Consider the following 18744-nt stretch of genomic DNA (forward strand, 5'->3'; position numbering starts at 1 on the left):
GTGGTGACAGTGTTACAGTAGTGACAGTGTTACAGTGGTGACAGTGTTACAGTGGTGACAGTGTTACAGTGGTGACAGTGTTACAGTGGTGACAGTGTTACAGTAGTGACAGTGTTACAGTGGTGACAGTGTTACAGTAGTGACAGTGTTACGGTGGTGACAGTGTTACAGTGGTGACAGTGTTACAGTGGTGACAGTGTTACAGTAGTGACAGTGTTACAGTGGTGACAGTGTTACAGTAGTGACAGTGTTACGGTGGTGACAGTGTTACAGTAGTGACAGTGTTACAGTAGTGACAGTGTTACAGTAGTGACAGTGTTACAGTGGTGTCAGTGTTACAGTAGTGACAGTGTTACGGTGGTGACAGTGTTACAGTAGTGACAGTGTTACGGTGGTGACAGTGTTACAGTGGTGACAGTGTTACAGTAGTGACAGTGTTACGGTGGTGACAGTGTTACAGTGGTGACAGTGTTACAGTAGTGACAGTGTTACAGTAGTGACAGTGTTACAGTGGTGACAGTGTTACAGTAGTGACAGTGTTACGGTGGTGACAGTGTTACAGTAGTGACAGTGTTACGGTGGTGACAGTGTTACAGTGGTGACAGTGTTACAGTAGTGACAGTGTTACGGTGGTGACAGTGTTACAGTGGTGACAGTGTTACAGTGGTGACAGTGTTACAGTGGTGACAGTGTTACAGTGGTGACAGTGTTACGGTGGTGACAGTGTTACAGTGGTGACAGTGTTACAGTGTTGAAGTGTTATAGTGGTGACAGTGTTACAGTGGTGACAGTGTTACAGTGGTGACAGTGTTACAGTGGTGACAGTGTTACAGTAGTGACAGTGTTACGGTGGTGACAGTGTTACAGTGGTGACAGTGTTACAGTGGTGACAGTGTTACAGTAGTGACAGTTTTACAGTGTTGAAGTGTTATAGTGGTGACAGTGTTACAGTGGTGACAGTGTTACAGTGGTGACAGTGTTACAGTGGTGACAGTGTTACAGTAGTGACAGTGTTACGGTGGTGACAGTGTTACAGTGGTGACAGTGTTACAGTGGTGACAGTGTTACAGTAGTGACAGTGTTACAGTGGTGACAGTGTTACAGTAGTGACAGTGTTACGGTGGTGACAGTGTTACAGTAGTGACAGTGTTACAGTAGTGACAGTGTTACAGTAGTGACAGTGTTACAGTGGTGACAGTGTTACAGTAGTGACAGTGTTACGGTGGTGACAGTGTTACAGTAGTGACAGTGTTACGGTGGTGACAGTGTTACAGTGGTGACAGTGTTACAGTAGTGACAGTGTTACGGTGGTGACAGTGTTACAGTGGTGACAGTGTTACAGTAGTGACAGTGTTACAGTGGTGACAGTGTTACAGTGGTGGCAGTGGTGACAGTGTTACAGTGGTGGCAGTGGTGACAGTGTTACAGTGGTGGCAGTGGTGACAGTGTTACAGTGGTGACAGTATTAAAGTGGTGGCAGTGTTACAGTGGTGGCAGTGGTGACAGTGTTACAGTGGTGACAGTGTTACAGTGGTGACAGTGTTGACAGTGTTACAGTGGTGACAGTGTTGACAGTGTTACAGTGGTGACAGTGTTGACAGTGTTACAGTGGTGACAGTGTTAAATGGTGACAGTGTTACAGTGGTGACAGTGTTACAGTGGTGACAGTGTTGACAGTGTTACAGTGGTGACAGTGTTACAGTGGTGACTGTTACAGTGGTGACAGTGTTACAGTGGTGACAGTGTTACAGTGGTGGCAGTGGTGACAGTGTTACAGTGGTGGCAGTGGTGACAGTGTTACAGTGGTGGCAGTGGTGACAGTGTTACAGTGATGACAGTGTTAAAGTGGTGGCAGTGTTACAGTTGTGGCAGTGGTGACAGTGTTACAGTGGTGACAGTGTTACAGTGGTGACAGTGTTACAGTGGTGACAGTGTTGACAGTGTTACAGTGGTGACAGTGTTACAGTGGTGACAGTGTTACAGTGGTGACAGTGTTAAAGTGGTGAGTGCTACAGTGGTGGCAGTGGTGACAGTGTTACAGTGGTGACAGTGTTACAGTGGTGACAGTGTTATAGTGGTGACAGTGTTACAGTGTTGACAGTGTTACAGTGGTGACAGTGTTATAGTGGTGACAGTGTTATAGTGGTGGCAGTGTTACAGTGGTGACAGTGTTATAGTGGTGACAATGTTACAGTGGTGACAGTGTTACAGTGGTGACTGTTACAGTGGTGACAATGTTACAGTGGTGACAGTGTTACAGTGGTGACTGTTACAGTGGTGACAGTATTACAGTGGTGACAGTGTTACAGTGGTAACAGTGTTACAGTGGTGACAGTGTTACTGTGGTGACAGTGTTATAGTGGTGACAGTGTTGCAGTGGTGGCAGTGTTGCAGTGGTGACAGTGTTACAGTGGTGACAGTGTTGCAGTGGTGACAGTGTTACAGTGGTGACAGTGTTACAGTGGTAACAATGTTGCAGTGGTGACGCTGATACAGTGTAGCAGTGTTACAGTGGTGACAGTGTTACAGTGATGACAGTGTTACAGTGGTGACAGGGTTACAGTGGTAACAATGTTGCAGTGGTGACAGTGATACAGTGTAACAGTGTTACAGTGGTGACAGTGTTACAGTGGTGACGGTGATACAGTGTAGCAGTGTTACAGTGTTGACAGTGTTACAGTGGTGACAGTGTTACAGTGGTGACAGGGTTACAGTGGTAACAATGTTGCAGTGGTGACAGTGATACAATGTAACAGTGTTACAGTGGTGACAGCAGTGTACGTAGTAAGCAAACCAAGAAAAACACTAACAATCAATGTAGGCCTACCCTGGCTGAGTAGGCCTAATATTAATGTCAAGGGTTTTTAACAACTCGTGAAAATCGCGATGCGCTGGGCTGTAGAATGATAGACAACCTCACACTGCTGCAACCACTGCTTAAAATTGCATTCGTGGCGCTACAGTTTCTCAGTTCACCACTGCGCACCACCACAGCTGTCAAATCCTCGTAACAGCGCACTAATACATCTGACGTAACGCACCGCGGAACACGGAAATGTTGCGTAGTGATCGCAAGGACAATGCGCATCGCGTAAGTGGGAAATGCGCATTTTGAGGGCGCTGTAGGGGGGGGAAGAGACTCAGAGAGAGGGAGAGAGAGAGGGATGAGCAATATCTGAGATGCTGCCTCCCGTCTCAGCATCACACGAGCCAGGCTATCACTCCTCCTCATCTAAATTTCATTACATTCGGTGAATAGAGAAGGAAATTAATAGCTTAGCTGTGTGTTAGTAAACCGCGATGGTGGGGGTGGTTGGGGGTGTTGGTGGGAGCGGTGGTGACGGTGTGGTGGTGATAGTGGTGGAGACGAATGGTGGAAGAGGGGAAGTCACGGAATAAGATTCACGTAGACTAAGACATAAGACAACAGATAGGATTCTATATCCTAATGGGGCTATAGTGTTAATAAATAATTAACTTAGGACGCTGAAGTTGACTTTATTACCGACTCTTAAGGTGGCTAGACTCACCTTGTATGGACCAACATAATGACTGGTGAAGCCAGGTATGGATGTCAAATCAGAGAGAGAGAGAGAGAGAGAGAGAGAGAGAGAGAGAGAGAGGAATTAATGAACGCTTTCTATGGATTCCATCACAATCAATTACTCTGACACGAGAACACTGATAAATTAGCTCAGGAAGTTCTTTGAGGGAAGAAGTTGAAGTTAATCTTGGTGTGTGTCTCGCACTGTGAATAATATTAGCAGAGAAGTTGAAGAATAAGATATATGCAGCACTTGTGTATCTTTAATGTCGGAACGTTTCGCCCGCTCGAGTGGCTTCTTCGGTCCAATACAAGTGAATATAAGAATGAAGAGAGTTAGTTTTGTTGACCGGCTTGACAGGAGGTAATCAGTCCCCGTGGAGACATGTAAAATGTAAATAATAAATATGAATATCATACTACTGCAGTTAGAAGTGTGAGATCTATAACACTACTGTAACAATGCTTCTCTCTCTCTCTCTCTCTCTCTCTCTCTCTCTCTCTCTCTCTCTCTCTCTCTCTCTCTCTCTCTCTCTCTCTCCATGCATATGGGTGTCTTATTTTTTTAGACACAGGGTTCTCTTCAGTGGCGGCAGGGTCCTATTCTAGGGTGGTAGGGGCCTGTTCTAGGGGAACAGGGGCATGTTTTAGGGCGACAGGGGCCTGTTCTTGTGCTGCAGAGGCCTGTTCTTGGGCGGCAGATCTCTGTTATAGGGCGGCAGAGTCATGTTCTTGAGAGGCAGAGGCCTGTTCTTGGGCGGCAGGGGCCTGTTTTTGGATGGCAGGGTTCTGTTTTTGGGAGGCAGGGTCCTGTTCTAGGGCGACAGGGGCCTGTCCTTGGGCTGCAGAGTTATGTTATAGGGCGGCAGGGTCATGTTCTTGGGCGACAGAGGCCTGTTCTTAGGCGGCAGGGGCTTATTTTTGAAAGGCAGGGTTCTGTTTTAGGGCGGCAGGGTCCTGTTCTAGGGCGGCAAGGTCGAGCTCTTGGGCGGCAGGGTCCTGTTCTAGGACGGCAGGGCCCTGTTCTAGGGCGACAAGGTCTTGCTCTTGGGCGGCAGGGGACTGTTCTAGGGCGGCAAGGTCTTGCTCTTGAGCGGTAGGGTCCTGTTCTAGGGCGACAGGGCCCTGTTCTAGGGCGGCAATGTCTTGCTCTTGGGCGGCAGGGGCCTGTTCAAGGGCGGCAGGGCCCTGTTCTAGGGCGGCAGGGGCCTGTTCTAGGGCTGCAGGGCCCTGCTCTAGGGCGGCAGGGGTCTGTTCTAGAGCGGCAGGGGCCTGTTCTAGGGCAGCAGGGGCCTGTTCTAGGGCAGCAGGGCCCTGTTCTATGGCGGCAGGGCCCTGTTCTAGGGCGGCAGGGGCCTGTTCTAGGACGGCAGGGCCCTGTTCTAGGGCGGAAGGGGCCTGTTCTAGGACGGCAGGGCCCTGTTCTAGGGCGGAAGGGGCCTGTTCTAGGGCGGCAGGGGCCTGTTCTAGGGCAGCAGGGGCCTGTTCTAGGACGGCAGGGCCCTGTTCTAGGGCGGAAGGGGCCTGTTCTAGGGCGGCAGGGGCCTGTTCTAGGGCGGCAGGGTCCTCTCCTACAAGGGCAGGGTCGTGCTTCGAGCAAGCTAAAGCGTCACCAGTTGTCCAGCAACTCTAAATTAATAAACAACAATTATTATAATTATAATTATAATTATAATTATAATTATAATTATAATTATAATTATAATTATAATTATAATTATAATTATAATTCATTATTTTCCAAAATCTCACGATAACTCCTTATTTGTCATTCAACATTGTTCATGAACTAGCAGCTACCATCCACAGGATGGTTGTGGGGAACACAGTCAACTAGCAGCTACCATCCACAGGATGGTTGTGGGGAACACAGTCAACTAGCAGCTACCATCCACAGGATGGGTGTGGGGACACAGTCAACTAGCAGCTACCATCCACAGGATGGTTGTGGGGAACACAGTCAATTAGCAGCTACCATCCACAGGATGGGTGTGGGGACACAGTCAACTAGCAGCTACCATCCACAGGATGGTTGTGGGGAACACAGTCAATTAGCAGCTACCATCCACAGGATGGTTGTGGGGAACACAGTCAATTAGCAGCTACCATCCACAGGATGGGTGTGGGGACACAGTCAACTAGCAGCTACCATCCACAGGATGGTTGTGGGAGCACAGTCAACTAGCAGCTACAATCCACAGGATGGTTGTGGAGAACACAGTCAACTAGCAGCTACCATCCACAGGATGGTTGTGGGGAACACAGTCAACTAGCAGCTACCATCCACAGGATGGGTGTGGGGACACAGTCAACTAGCAGCTACCATCCACAGGATGGGTGTGGGGACACAGTCAACTAGCAGCTACCATCCACAGGATGGTTGTGGAGAACACAGTCAACTAGCTGCTACCATCCACAGGATGGTTGTGGAGAACACAGTCAACTAGCAGCTACCATCCACAGGATGGTTGTGGGGAACACAGTCAACTAGCAGCTACCATCCACAGGATGGTTGTGGGGAACACAGTCAACTAGCAGCTACCATCCACAGGATGGTTGTCGGGAACACAGTCAACTAGCAGCTACCATCCACAGGATGGTTGTCGGGAACACAGTCAACTAGCAGCTACCATCCACAGGATGGTTGTGGGAGCACAGAAAACTAGCAGCTACCATCCACAGGATGGTTGTGGGGAACACAGTCAACTAGCAGCTACCATCCACAGGATGGTTGTCGGGAACACAGTCAACTAGCAGCTACCATCCACAGGATGGGTGTGGGGAACACAGTCAACTACCAGCTACCATCCACAGGATGGTTGTGGGGAACACAGTCAACTAGCAGCTACCATCCACAGGATGGTTGTGGGGAACACAGTCAACTAGCAGCTACCATCCACAGGATGGTTGTGGGAGCACAGAAAACTAGCAGCTACCATCCACAGGATGGTTGTGGGGAACACAGTCAACTAGCAGCTACCATCCACAGGATGGTTGTCGGGAACACAGTCAACTAGCAGCTACCATCCACAGGATGGGTGTGGGGAACACAGTCAACTACCAGCTACCATCCACAGGATGGTTGTGGGGAACACAGTCAACTAGCAGCTACCATCCACAGGATGGTTGTGAGGAACACAGTCAATTAGCAGCTACCATCCACAGGATGGGTGTGAGAACACAGTCAACTAGCAGCTACCATCCACAGGATGGTTGTGGGGAACACAGTCAACTAGCAGCTACCATCCACAGGATGGTTGTAGGGAACACAGTCAACTAGCAGCTACCATCCACAGGATGGTTGTGGGGAACACAGTCAACTAGCAGCTACCATCCACAGGATGGTTGTGGGGAACACAGCCAACTAGCAGCTCCCATCCACAGGATGGTTGTGGGGAACACAGTCAACTAGCAGATACCATCCACAGGATGGTTGTGGGGAACACAGTCAACTAGCAGCTACCATCCACAGGATGATTGTGAGAACACAGTCAACTAGCAGCTACCATCCACAGGATGGTTGTGGGGAACACAGTCAACTAGCAGCTACCATCCACAGGATGGTTGTGGGGAACACAGTCAACTAGTAGCTACCATCCACAGGATGGTTGTGGGGAACACAGTCAACTAGCAGCTACCATCCACAGGATGGTTGTGGGGAACACAGCCAACTAGCAGCTACCATCCACACGATGGTTGTGGGGAACACAGTCAACTAGCAGATACCATCCACAGGATGGTTGTGGGCAACACAGTTAACTAGCAGCTACCATCCACAGGATGGGTGTGAGAACACAGTCAACTAGCAGCTACCATCCACAGGATGGTTGTGGGGAACACAGTCAACTAGCAGCTACCATCCACAGGATGGTTGTGGGGAACACAGTCAACTAGCAGCTACGATCCACAGGATGGGTGTGTGGAACACAGTCAACTAGCAGCTACCATCCACAGGATGGTTGTGGGGAACACAGTCAACTAGCAGCTACCATCCACAGGATGGTTGTGGGGAACACAGTCAACTAGCAGCTACCATTCACAGGATGGTTGTGGAGACACAGTCATCTAGCAGCTACCATCCACAGGATGGTTGTCGGGAACACAGTCAACTAGCAGCTACCATCCACAGGATGGTTGTGGGAGCACAGAAAACTAGCAGCTACCATCCACAGGATGGTTGTGGGGAACACAGTCAACTAGCAGCTACCATCCACAGGATGGTTGTCGGGAACACAGTCAACTAGCAGCTACCATCCACAGGATGGGTGTGGGGAACACAGTCAACTACCAGCTACCATCCACAGGATGGTTGTGGGGAACACAGTCAACTAGCAGCTACCATCCACAGGATGGTTGTGGGGAACACAGTCAACTAGCAGCTACCATCCACAGGATGGTTGTGGGAGCACAGAAAACTAGCAGCTACCATCCACAGGATGGTTGTGGGGAACACAGTCAACTAGCAGCTACCATCCACAGGATGGTTGTCGGGAACACAGTCAACTAGCAGCTACCATCCACAGGATGGGTGTGGGGAACACAGTCAACTACCAGCTACCATCCACAGGATGGTTGTGGGGAACACAGTCAACTAGCAGCTACCATCCACAGGATGGTTGTGGGGAACACAGTCAATTAGCAGCTACCATCCACAGGATGGGCGTGAGAACACAGTCAACTAGCAGCTACCATCCACAGGATGGTTGTGGGGAACACAGTCAACTAGCAGCTACCATCCACAGGATGGTTGTAGGGAACACAGTCAACTAGCAGCTACCATCCACAGGATGGTTGTGGGGAACACAGTCAACTAGCAGCTACCATCCACAGGATGGTTGTGGGGAACACAGCCAACTAGCAGCTCCCATCCACAGGATGGTTGTGGGGAACACAGTCAACTAGCAGATACCATCCACAGGATGGTTGTGGGGAACACAGTCAACTAGCAGCTACCATCCACAGGATGATTGTGAGAACACAGTCAACTAGCAGCTACCATCCACAGGATGGTTGTGGGGAACACAGTCAACTAGCAGCTACCATCCACAGGATGGTTGTGGGGAACACAGTCAACTAGCAGCTACCATCCACAGGATGGTTGTGGGGAACACAGTCAACTAGCAGCTACCATCCACAGGATGGTTGTGGGGAACACAGCCAACTAGCAGCTACCATCCACACGATGGTTGTGGGGAACACAGTCAACTAGCAGATACCATCCACAGGATGGTTGTGGGCAACACAGTTAACTAGCAGCTACCATCCACAGGATGGGTGTGAGAACACAGTCAACTAGCAGCTACCATCCACAGGATGGTTGTGGGGAACACAGTCAACTAGCAGCTACCATCCACAGGATGGTTGTGGGGAACACAGTCAACTAGCAGCTACGATCCACAGGATGGGTGTGTGGAACACAGTCAACTAGCAGCTACCATCCACAGGATGGTTGTGGGGAACACAGTCAACTAGCAGCTACCATCCACAGGATGGTTGTGGGGAACACAGTCAACTAGCAGCTACCATCCACAGGATGGTTGTGGAGACACAGTCAACTAGCAGCTACCATCCACAGGATGGTTGTGGGGACACAGTCAACTAGCAGCTACCATCCACAGGATGGTTGTGGGGACACAGTCAACTAGCAGCTACCATCCACAGGATGGTTGTGGGGAACACAGTCAACTAGCAGCTACCATCCACAGGATGGTTGTGGGGAACACAGTCAACTAGCAGCTACCATCCACAGGATGGTTGTGGGGAACACAGTCAACTAGCAGCTACCATCCACAGGATGATTGTGAGAACACAGTCAACTAGCAGCTACCATCCACAGGATGGTTGTGGAGACACAGTCATCTAGCAGCTACCATCCACAGGATGGTTGTGGGGACACAGTCAACTAGCAGCTACCATCCACAGGATGGTTGTGGGGAACACAGTCAACTAGCAGCTACCATCCACAGGATGATTGTGAGAACACAGTCAACTAGCAGCTACCATTCACAGGATGGTTGTGGAGACACAGTCATCTAGCAGCTACCATCCACAGGATGGTTGTGGGGACACAGTCAACTAGCAGCTACCATCCACAGGATGGTTGTGGGGAACACAGTCAACTAGCAGCTACCATCCACAGGATGGTTGTGGGGAACACAGTCAACTAGCAGGTACCATCCACAGGATGGTTGTGGGGAACACAGTCAACTAGCAGCTACCATCCACAGGATGGTTGTCGGGAACACAGTCAACTAGCAGCTACCATCCACAGGATGGGTGTGGGGAACACAGTCAACTACCATCTACCATCCACAGGATGGTTGTGGGGAACACAGTCAACTAGCAGCTACCATCCACAGGATGGTTGTGGGGAACACAGTCAATTAGCAGCTACCATCCACAGGATGGGTGTGAGAACACAGTCAACTAGCAGCTACCATCCACAGGATGGTTGTGGGGAACACAGTCAACTAGCAGCTACCATCCACAGGATGGTTGTGGGGAACACAGTCAACTAGCAGCTACCATCCACAGGATGGTTGTGGGGAACACAGTCAACTAGCAGCTACCATCCACAGGATGGTTGTGGGGAACACAGCCAACTAGCAGCTCCCATCCACAGGATGGTTGTGGGGAACACAGTCAACTAGCAGATACCATCCACAGGATGGTTGTCGGGAACACAGTCAACTAGCAGCTCCCATCCACAGGATGGTTGTGGGGAACACAGTCAACTAGCAGATACCATCCACAGGATGGTTGTGGGGAACACAGTCAACTAGCAGCTACCATCCACAGGATGATTGTGAGAACACAGTCAACTAGCAGCTACCATCCACAGGATGGTTGTGGGGAACACAGTCAACTAGCAGCTACCATCCACAGGATGGTTGTGGGGAACACAGTCAACTAGCAGCTACCATCCACAGGATGGTTGTGGGGAACACAGTCAACTAGCAGCTACCATCCACAGGATGGTTGTGGGGAACACAGCCAACTAGCAGCTACCATCCACACGATGGTTGTGGGGAACACAGTCAACTAGCAGATACCATCCACAGGATGGTTGTGGGCAACACAGTTAACTAGCAGCTACCATCCACAGGATGGGTGTGAGAACACAGTCAACTAGCAGCTACCATCCACAGGATGGTTGTGGGGAACACAGTCAACTAGCAGCTACCATCCACAGGATGGTTGTGGGGAACACAGTCAACTAGCAGCTACCATTCACAGGATGGTTGTGGAGACACAGTCATCTAGCAGCTACCATCCACAGGATGGTTGTGGGGACACAGTCAACTAGCAGCTACCATCCACAGGATGGTTGTGGGGAACACAGTCAACTAGCAGCTACCATCCACAGGATGGTTGTGGGGAACACAGTCAACTAGCAGCTACCATCCACAGGATGGTTGTGGGGAACACAGTCAACTAGCAGCTACCATCCACAGGATGGTTGTGGGGAACACAGCCAACTAGCAGCTCCCATCCACAGGATGGTTGTGGGGAACACAGTCAACTAGCAGATACCATCCACAGGATGGTTGTGGGGAACACAGTCAACTAGCAGCTACCATCCACAGGATGGTTGTGGGGAACACAGTCAACTAGCAGCTACCATCCACAGGATGGTTGTGGGGAACACAGTCAACTAGCAGCTACCATTCACAGGATGGTTGTGGAGACACAGTCATCTAGCAGCTACCATCCACAGGATGGTTGTGGGGACACAGTCAACTAGCAGCTACCATCCACAGGATGGTTGTGGGGAACACAGTCAACTAGCAGCTACCATCCACAGGATGGTTGTGGGGAACACAGTCAACTAGCAGCTACCATCCACAGGATGGTTGTGGGGAACACAGTCAACTAGCAGCTACCATCCACAGGATGGTTGTGGGGAACACAGCCAACTAGCAGCTCCCATCCACAGGATGGTTGTGGGGAACACAGTCAACTAGCAGATACCATCCACAGGATGGTTGTGGGGAACACAGTCAACTAGCAGCTACCATCCACAGGATGGTTGTGGGGACACAGTCAACTAGCAGCTACCATCCACAGGATGGTTGTGGGGGAACACAGTCAGCTAGCAGCTACCATCCACAGAATGGGTGTGAGAACACAGTCAACTAGCAGCTACCATCCACAGGATGGTTGTGGGAACACAGTCAACTAGCAGATACCATCCACAGGATGGTTGTGGGCAACACAGTTAACTAGCAGCTACCATCCACAGGATGGGTGTGAGAACACAGTCAACTAGCAGCTACCATCCACAGGATGGTTGTGGGGAACACAGTCAACTAGCAGCTACCATCCACAGGATGGTTGTCGGGAACACAGTCAACTAGCAGCTACCATCCACAGGATGGGTGTGGGGAACACAGTCAACTACCAGCTACCATCCACAGGATGGTTGTGGGGAACACAGTCAACTAGCAGCTACCATCCACAGGATGGTTGTGGGGAACACAGTCAACTAGCAGCTACCATCCACAGGATGGTTGTGGGAGCACAGAAAACTAGCAGCTACCATCCACAGGATGGTTGTGGGGAACACAGTCAACTAGCAGCTACCATCCACAGGATGGTTGTCGGGAACACAGTCAACTAGCAGCTACCATCCACAGGATGGGTGTGGGGAACACAGTCAACTACCAGCTACCATCCACAGGATGGTTGTGGGGAACACAGTCAACTAGCAGCTACCATCCACAGGATGGTTGTGAGGAACACAGTCAATTAGCAGCTACCATCCACAGGATGGGTGTGAGAACACAGTCAACTAGCAGCTACCATCCACAGGATGGTTGTGGGGAACACAGTCAACTAGCAGCTACCATCCACAGGATGGTTGTAGGGAACACAGTCAACTAGCAGCTACCATCCACAGGATGGTTGTGGGGAACACAGTCAACTAGCAGCTACCATCCACAGGATGGTTGTGGGGAACACAGCCAACTAGCAGCTCCCATCCACAGGATGGTTGTGGGGAACACAGTCAACTAGCAGATACCATCCACAGGATGGTTGTGGGGAACACAGTCAACTAGCAGCTACCATCCACAGGATGATTGTGAGAACACAGTCAACTAGCAGCTACCATCCACAGGATGGTTGTGGGGAACACAGTCAACTAGCAGCTACCATCCACAGGATGGTTGTGGGGAACACAGTCAACTAGTAGCTACCATCCACAGGATGGTTGTGGGGAACACAGTCAACTAGCAGCTACCATCCACAGGATGGTTGTGGGGAACACAGCCAACTAGCAGCTACCATCCACACGATGGTTGTGGGGAACACAGTCAACTAGCAGATACCATCCACAGGATGGTTGTGGGCAACACAGTTAACTAGCAGCTACCATCCACAGGATGGGTGTGAGAACACAGTCAACTAGCAGCTACCATCCACAGGATGGTTGTGGGGAACACAGTCAACTAGCAGCTACCATCCACAGGATGGTTGTGGGGAACACAGTCAACTAGCAGCTACGATCCACAGGATGGGTGTGTGGAACACAGTCAACTAGCAGCTACCATCCACAGGATGGTTGTGGGGAACACAGTCAACTAGCAGCTACCATCCACAGGATGGTTGTGGGGAACACAGTCAACTAGCAGCTACCATTCACAGGATGGTTGTGGAGACACAGTCATCTAGCAGCTACCATCCACAGGATGGTTGTCGGGAACACAGTCAACTAGCAGCTACCATCCACAGGATGGTTGTGGGAGCACAGAAAACTAGCAGCTACCATCCACAGGATGGTTGTGGGGAACACAGTCAACTAGCAGCTACCATCCACAGGATGGTTGTCGGGAACACAGTCAACTAGCAGCTACCATCCACAGGATGGGTGTGGGGAACACAGTCAACTACCAGCTACCATCCACAGGATGGTTGTGGGGAACACAGTCAACTAGCAGCTACCATCCACAGGATGGTTGTGGGGAACACAGTCAACTAGCAGCTACCATCCACAGGATGGTTGTGGGAGCACAGAAAACTAGCAGCTACCATCCACAGGATGGTTGTGGGGAACACAGTCAACTAGCAGCTACCATCCACAGGATGGTTGTCGGGAACACAGTCAACTAGCAGCTACCATCCACAGGATGGGTGTGGGGAACACAGTCAACTACCAGCTACCATCCACAGGATGGTTGTGGGGAACACAGTCAACTAGCAGCTACCATCCACAGGATGGTTGTGGGGAACACAGTCAATTAGCAGCTACCATCCACAGGATGGGCGTGAGAACACAGTCAACTAGCAGCTACCATCCACAGGATGGTTGTGGGGAACACAGTCAACTAGCAGCTACCATCCACAGGATGGTTGTAGGGAACACAGTCAACTAGCAGCTACCATCCACAGGATGGTTGTGGGGAACACAGTCAACTAGCAGCTACCATCCACAGGATGGTTGTGGGGAACACAGCCAACTAGCAGCTCCCATCCACAGGATGGTTGTGGGGAACACAGTCAACTAGCAGATACCATCCACAGGATGGTTGTGGGGAACACAGTCAACTAGCAGCTACCATCCACAGGATGATTGTGAGAACACAGTCAACTAGCAGCTACCATCCACAGGATGGTTGTGGGGAACACAGTCAACTAGCAGCTACCATCCACAGGATGGTTGTGGGGAACACAGTCAACTAGCAGCTACCATCCACAGGATGGTTGTGGGGAACACAGTCAACTAGCAGCTACCATCCACAGGATGGTTGTGGGGAACACAGCCAACTAGCAGCTACCATCCACACGATGGTTGTGGGGAACACAGTCAACTAGCAGATACCATCCACAGGATGGTTGTGGGCAACACAGTTAACTAGCAGCTACCATCCACAGGATGGGTGTGAGAACACAGTCAACTAGCAGCTACCATCCACAGGATGGTTGTGGGGAACACAGTCAACTAGCAGCTACCATCCACAGGATGGTTGTGGGGAACACAGTCAACTAGCAGCTACGATCCACAGGATGGGTGTGTGGAACACAGTCAACTAGCAGCTACCATCCACAGGATGGTTGTGGGGAACACAGTCAACTAGCAGCTACCATCCACAGGATGGTTGTGGGGAACACAGTCAACTAGCAGCTACCATTCACAGGATGGTTGTGGAGACACAGTCATCTAGCAGCTACCATCCACAGGATGGTTGTGGGGACACAGTCAACTAGCAGCTACCATCCACAGGATGGTTGTGGGGACACAGTCAACTAGCAGCTACCATCCACAGGATGGTTGTGGGGAACACAGTCAACTAGCAGCTACCATCCACAGGATGGTTGTGGGGAACACAGTCAACTAGCAGCTACCATCCACAGGATGGTTGTGGGGAACACAGTCAACTAGCAGCTACCATCCACAGGATGATTGTGAGTCAACTACAGTACCAACAGGATGGTTGTGGAGACACAGTCAACTAGCAGCTACCATCCACAGGATGGTTGTGGGAACAGTGTCAACTAGCAGCTACCATGTACAGGATGATTGTGGGGAACACAGTCAACTAATAGCTACCATCCACAGGATTGCTGTGGGGAACACAGTCAACTAGCTGCTACCATTCACAGGATGGGGAACACAGTCAACTAGCAGCTACCATCCACAGGATGGTTGTGGGGACACAGTCAACTAGCAGCTACCATCCACAGGATGGTTGTGGGGAACACAGTCAACTAGCTGCTACCATCCACAGGATGGTTGTGGAGAACACAGTCAACTAGCAGATACCATCCACAGGATGGTTGTGGGGAACACAGTCAACTAGCAGCTACCATCAACAGGATGGTTGTGGGAACACAGTCAACTAGCAGCTATCATCCACAGGATGATTGTGGGGACACAGTCAACTACCATCTACCATCCACAGGATGGTTGTGGGGAACACAGTCAACTAGCAGCTACCATCCTCAGGATGGTTGTGGGGAACACAGTCAACTAGCAGCTACCATCCACAGGATGGGTGTGAGAACACAGTCAACTAGCAGCTACCATCCACAGGATGGTTGTGGGGAACACAGTCAACTAGCAGCTACCATCCACAGGATGGTTGTGGGGAACACAGTCAACTAGCAGCTACCATCCACAGGATGGTTGTGGGGAACACAGTCAACTAGCAGCTACCATCCACAGGATGGTTGTGGGGAACACAGCCAACTAGCAGCTCCCATCCACAGGATGGTTGTGGGGAACACAGTCAACTAGCAGATACCATCCACAGGATGGTTGTCGGGAACACAGTCAACTAGCAGCTCCCATCCACAGGATGGTTGTGGGGAACACAGTCAACTAGCAGATACCATCCACAGGATGGTTGTGGGGAACACAGTCAACTAGCAGCTACCATCCACAGGATGATTGTGAGAACACAGTCAACTAGCAGCTACCATCCACAGGATGGTTGTGGGGAACACAGTCAACTAGCAGCTACCATCCACAGGATGGTTGTGGGGAACACAGTCAACTAGCAGCTACCATCCACAGGATGGTTGTGGGGAACACAGTCAACTAGCAGCTACCATCCACAGGATGGTTGTGGGGAACACAGCCAACTAGCAGCTACCATCCACACGATGGTTGTGGGGAACACAGTCAACTAGCAGATACCATCCACAGGATGGTTGTGGGCAACACAGTTAACTAGCAGCTACCATCCACAGGATGGGTGTGAGAACACAGTCAACTAGCAGCTACCATCCACAGGATGGTTGTGGGGAACACAGTCAACTAGCAGCTACCATCCACAGGATGGTTGTGGGGAACACAGTCAACTAGCAGCTACCATTCACAGGATGGTTGTGGAGACACAGTCATCTAGCAGCTACCATCCACAGGATGGTTGTGGGGACACAGTCAACTAGCAGCTACCATCCACAGGATGGTTGTGGGGAACACAGTCAACTAGCAGCTACCATCCACAGGATGGTTGTGGGGAACACAGTCAACTAGCAGCTACCATCCACAGGATGGTTGTGGGGAACACAGTCAACTAGCAGCTACCATCCACAGGATGGTTGTGGGGAACACAGCCAACTAGCAGCTCCCATCCACAGGATGGTTGTGGGGAACACAGTCAACTAGCAGATACCATCCACAGGATGGTTGTGGGGAACACAGTCAACTAGCAGCTACCATCCACAGGATGGTTGTGGGGAACACAGTCAACTAGCAGCTACCATCCACAGGATGGTTGTGGGGAACACAGTCAACTAGCAGCTACCATTCACAGGATGGTTGTGGAGACACAGTCATCTAGCAGCTACCATCCACAGGATGGTTGTGGGGACACAGTCAACTAGCAGCTACCATCCACAGGATGGTTGTGGGGAACACAGTCAACTAGCAGCTACCATCCACAGGATGGTTGTGGGGAACACATTCAACTAGCAGCTACCATCCACAGGATGGTTGTGGGGAACACAGTCAACTAGCAGCTACCATCCACAGGATGGTTGTGGGGAACACAGCCAACTAGCAGCTCCCATCCACAGGATGGTTGTGGGGAACACAGTCAACTAGCAGATACCATCCACAGGATGGTTGTGGGGAACACAGTCAACTAGCAGCTACCATCCACAGGATGGTTGTGGGGAACACAGTCAACTAGCAGCTACCATCCACAGGATGGTTGTGGGGAACACAGTCAACTAGCAGCTACCATCCACAGGATGGTTGTGGGGAACACAGCCAACTAGCAGCTACCATCCACACGATGGTTGTGGGGAACACAGTCAACTAGCAGATACCATCCACAGGATGGTTGTGGGCAACACAGTTAACTAGCAGCTACCATCCACAGGATGGGTGTGAGAACACAGTCAACTAGCAGCTACCATCCACAGGATGGTTGTGGGGAACACAGTCAACTAGCAGCTACCATCCACAGGATGGTTGTGGGGAACACAGTCAACTAGCAGCTACGATCCACAGGATGGGTGTGTGGAACACAGTCAACTAGCAGCTACCATCCACAGGATGGTTGTGGGGAACACAGTCAACTAGCAGCTACCATCCACAGGATGGTTGTGGGGAACACAGTCAACTAGCAGCTACCATCCACAGGATGGTTGTGGGGAACACAGTCAACTAGCAGCTACCATCCACAGGATGATTGTGAGAACACAGTCAACTAGCAGCTACCATCCACAGGATGGTTGTGGGGAACACAGTCAACTAGCAGCTACCATCCACAGGATGGTTGTGGGGAACACAGTCAACTAGCAGCTACCATCCACAGGATGGTTGTGGGGAACACAGTCAACTAGCAGCTACCATCCACAGGATGGTTGTGGGGAACACAGCCAACTAGCAGCTACCATCCACACGATGGTTGTGGGGAACACAGTCAACTAGCAGATACCATCCACAGGATGGTTGTGGGCAACACAGTTAACTAGCAGCTACCATCCACAGGATGGGTGTGAGAACACAGTCAACTAGCAGCTACCATCCACAGGATGGTTGTGGGGAACACAGTCAACTAGCAGCTACCATCCACAGGATGGTTGTGGGGAACACAGTCAACTAGCAGCTACGATCCACAGGATGGGTGTGTGGAACACAGTCAACTAGCAGCTACCATCCACAGGATGGTTGTGGGGAACACAGTCAACTAGCAGCTACCATCCACAGGATGGTTGTGGGGAACACAGTCAACTAGCAGCTACCATTCACAGGATGGTTGTGGAGACACAGTCATCTAGCAGCTACCATCCACAGGATGGTTGTGGGGACACAGTCAACTAGCAGCTACCATCCACAGGATGGTTGTGGGGACACAGTCAACTAGCAGTTACCATCCACAGGATGGGTGTGGGGAACAGTCAACTAGCAGCTACCATCCAAAGGATGGGTGTGGGGAACACAGTCAACTAGCAGCTACCATCCACAGGATGGTTGTGGGGACACAGTCAACTAGCAGCTACCATCCACAGGATGGTTGTGGGGAACACAGTCAACTATCAGCTACCATCCACAGGATGGTTGTGGGAACACAGTCAACTAGCAGCTACCATCGACAGGATGGTTGTGGGAACACAGTCAACTAGCAGCTACCATCCACAGGATGGTTGTGGGGAACACAGTCAACTAGCAGATACCATCCACAGGATGGTTGTGGGGAACACAGTCAACTAGCAGCTACCATCCACAGGATGGTTGTCGGGACACA

This window comes from Cherax quadricarinatus, chromosome 71, assembly GCF_038502225.1.
Source record: "Cherax quadricarinatus isolate ZL_2023a chromosome 71, ASM3850222v1, whole genome shotgun sequence".
NCBI lineage: Eukaryota > Metazoa > Arthropoda > Malacostraca > Decapoda > Parastacidae > Cherax > Cherax quadricarinatus.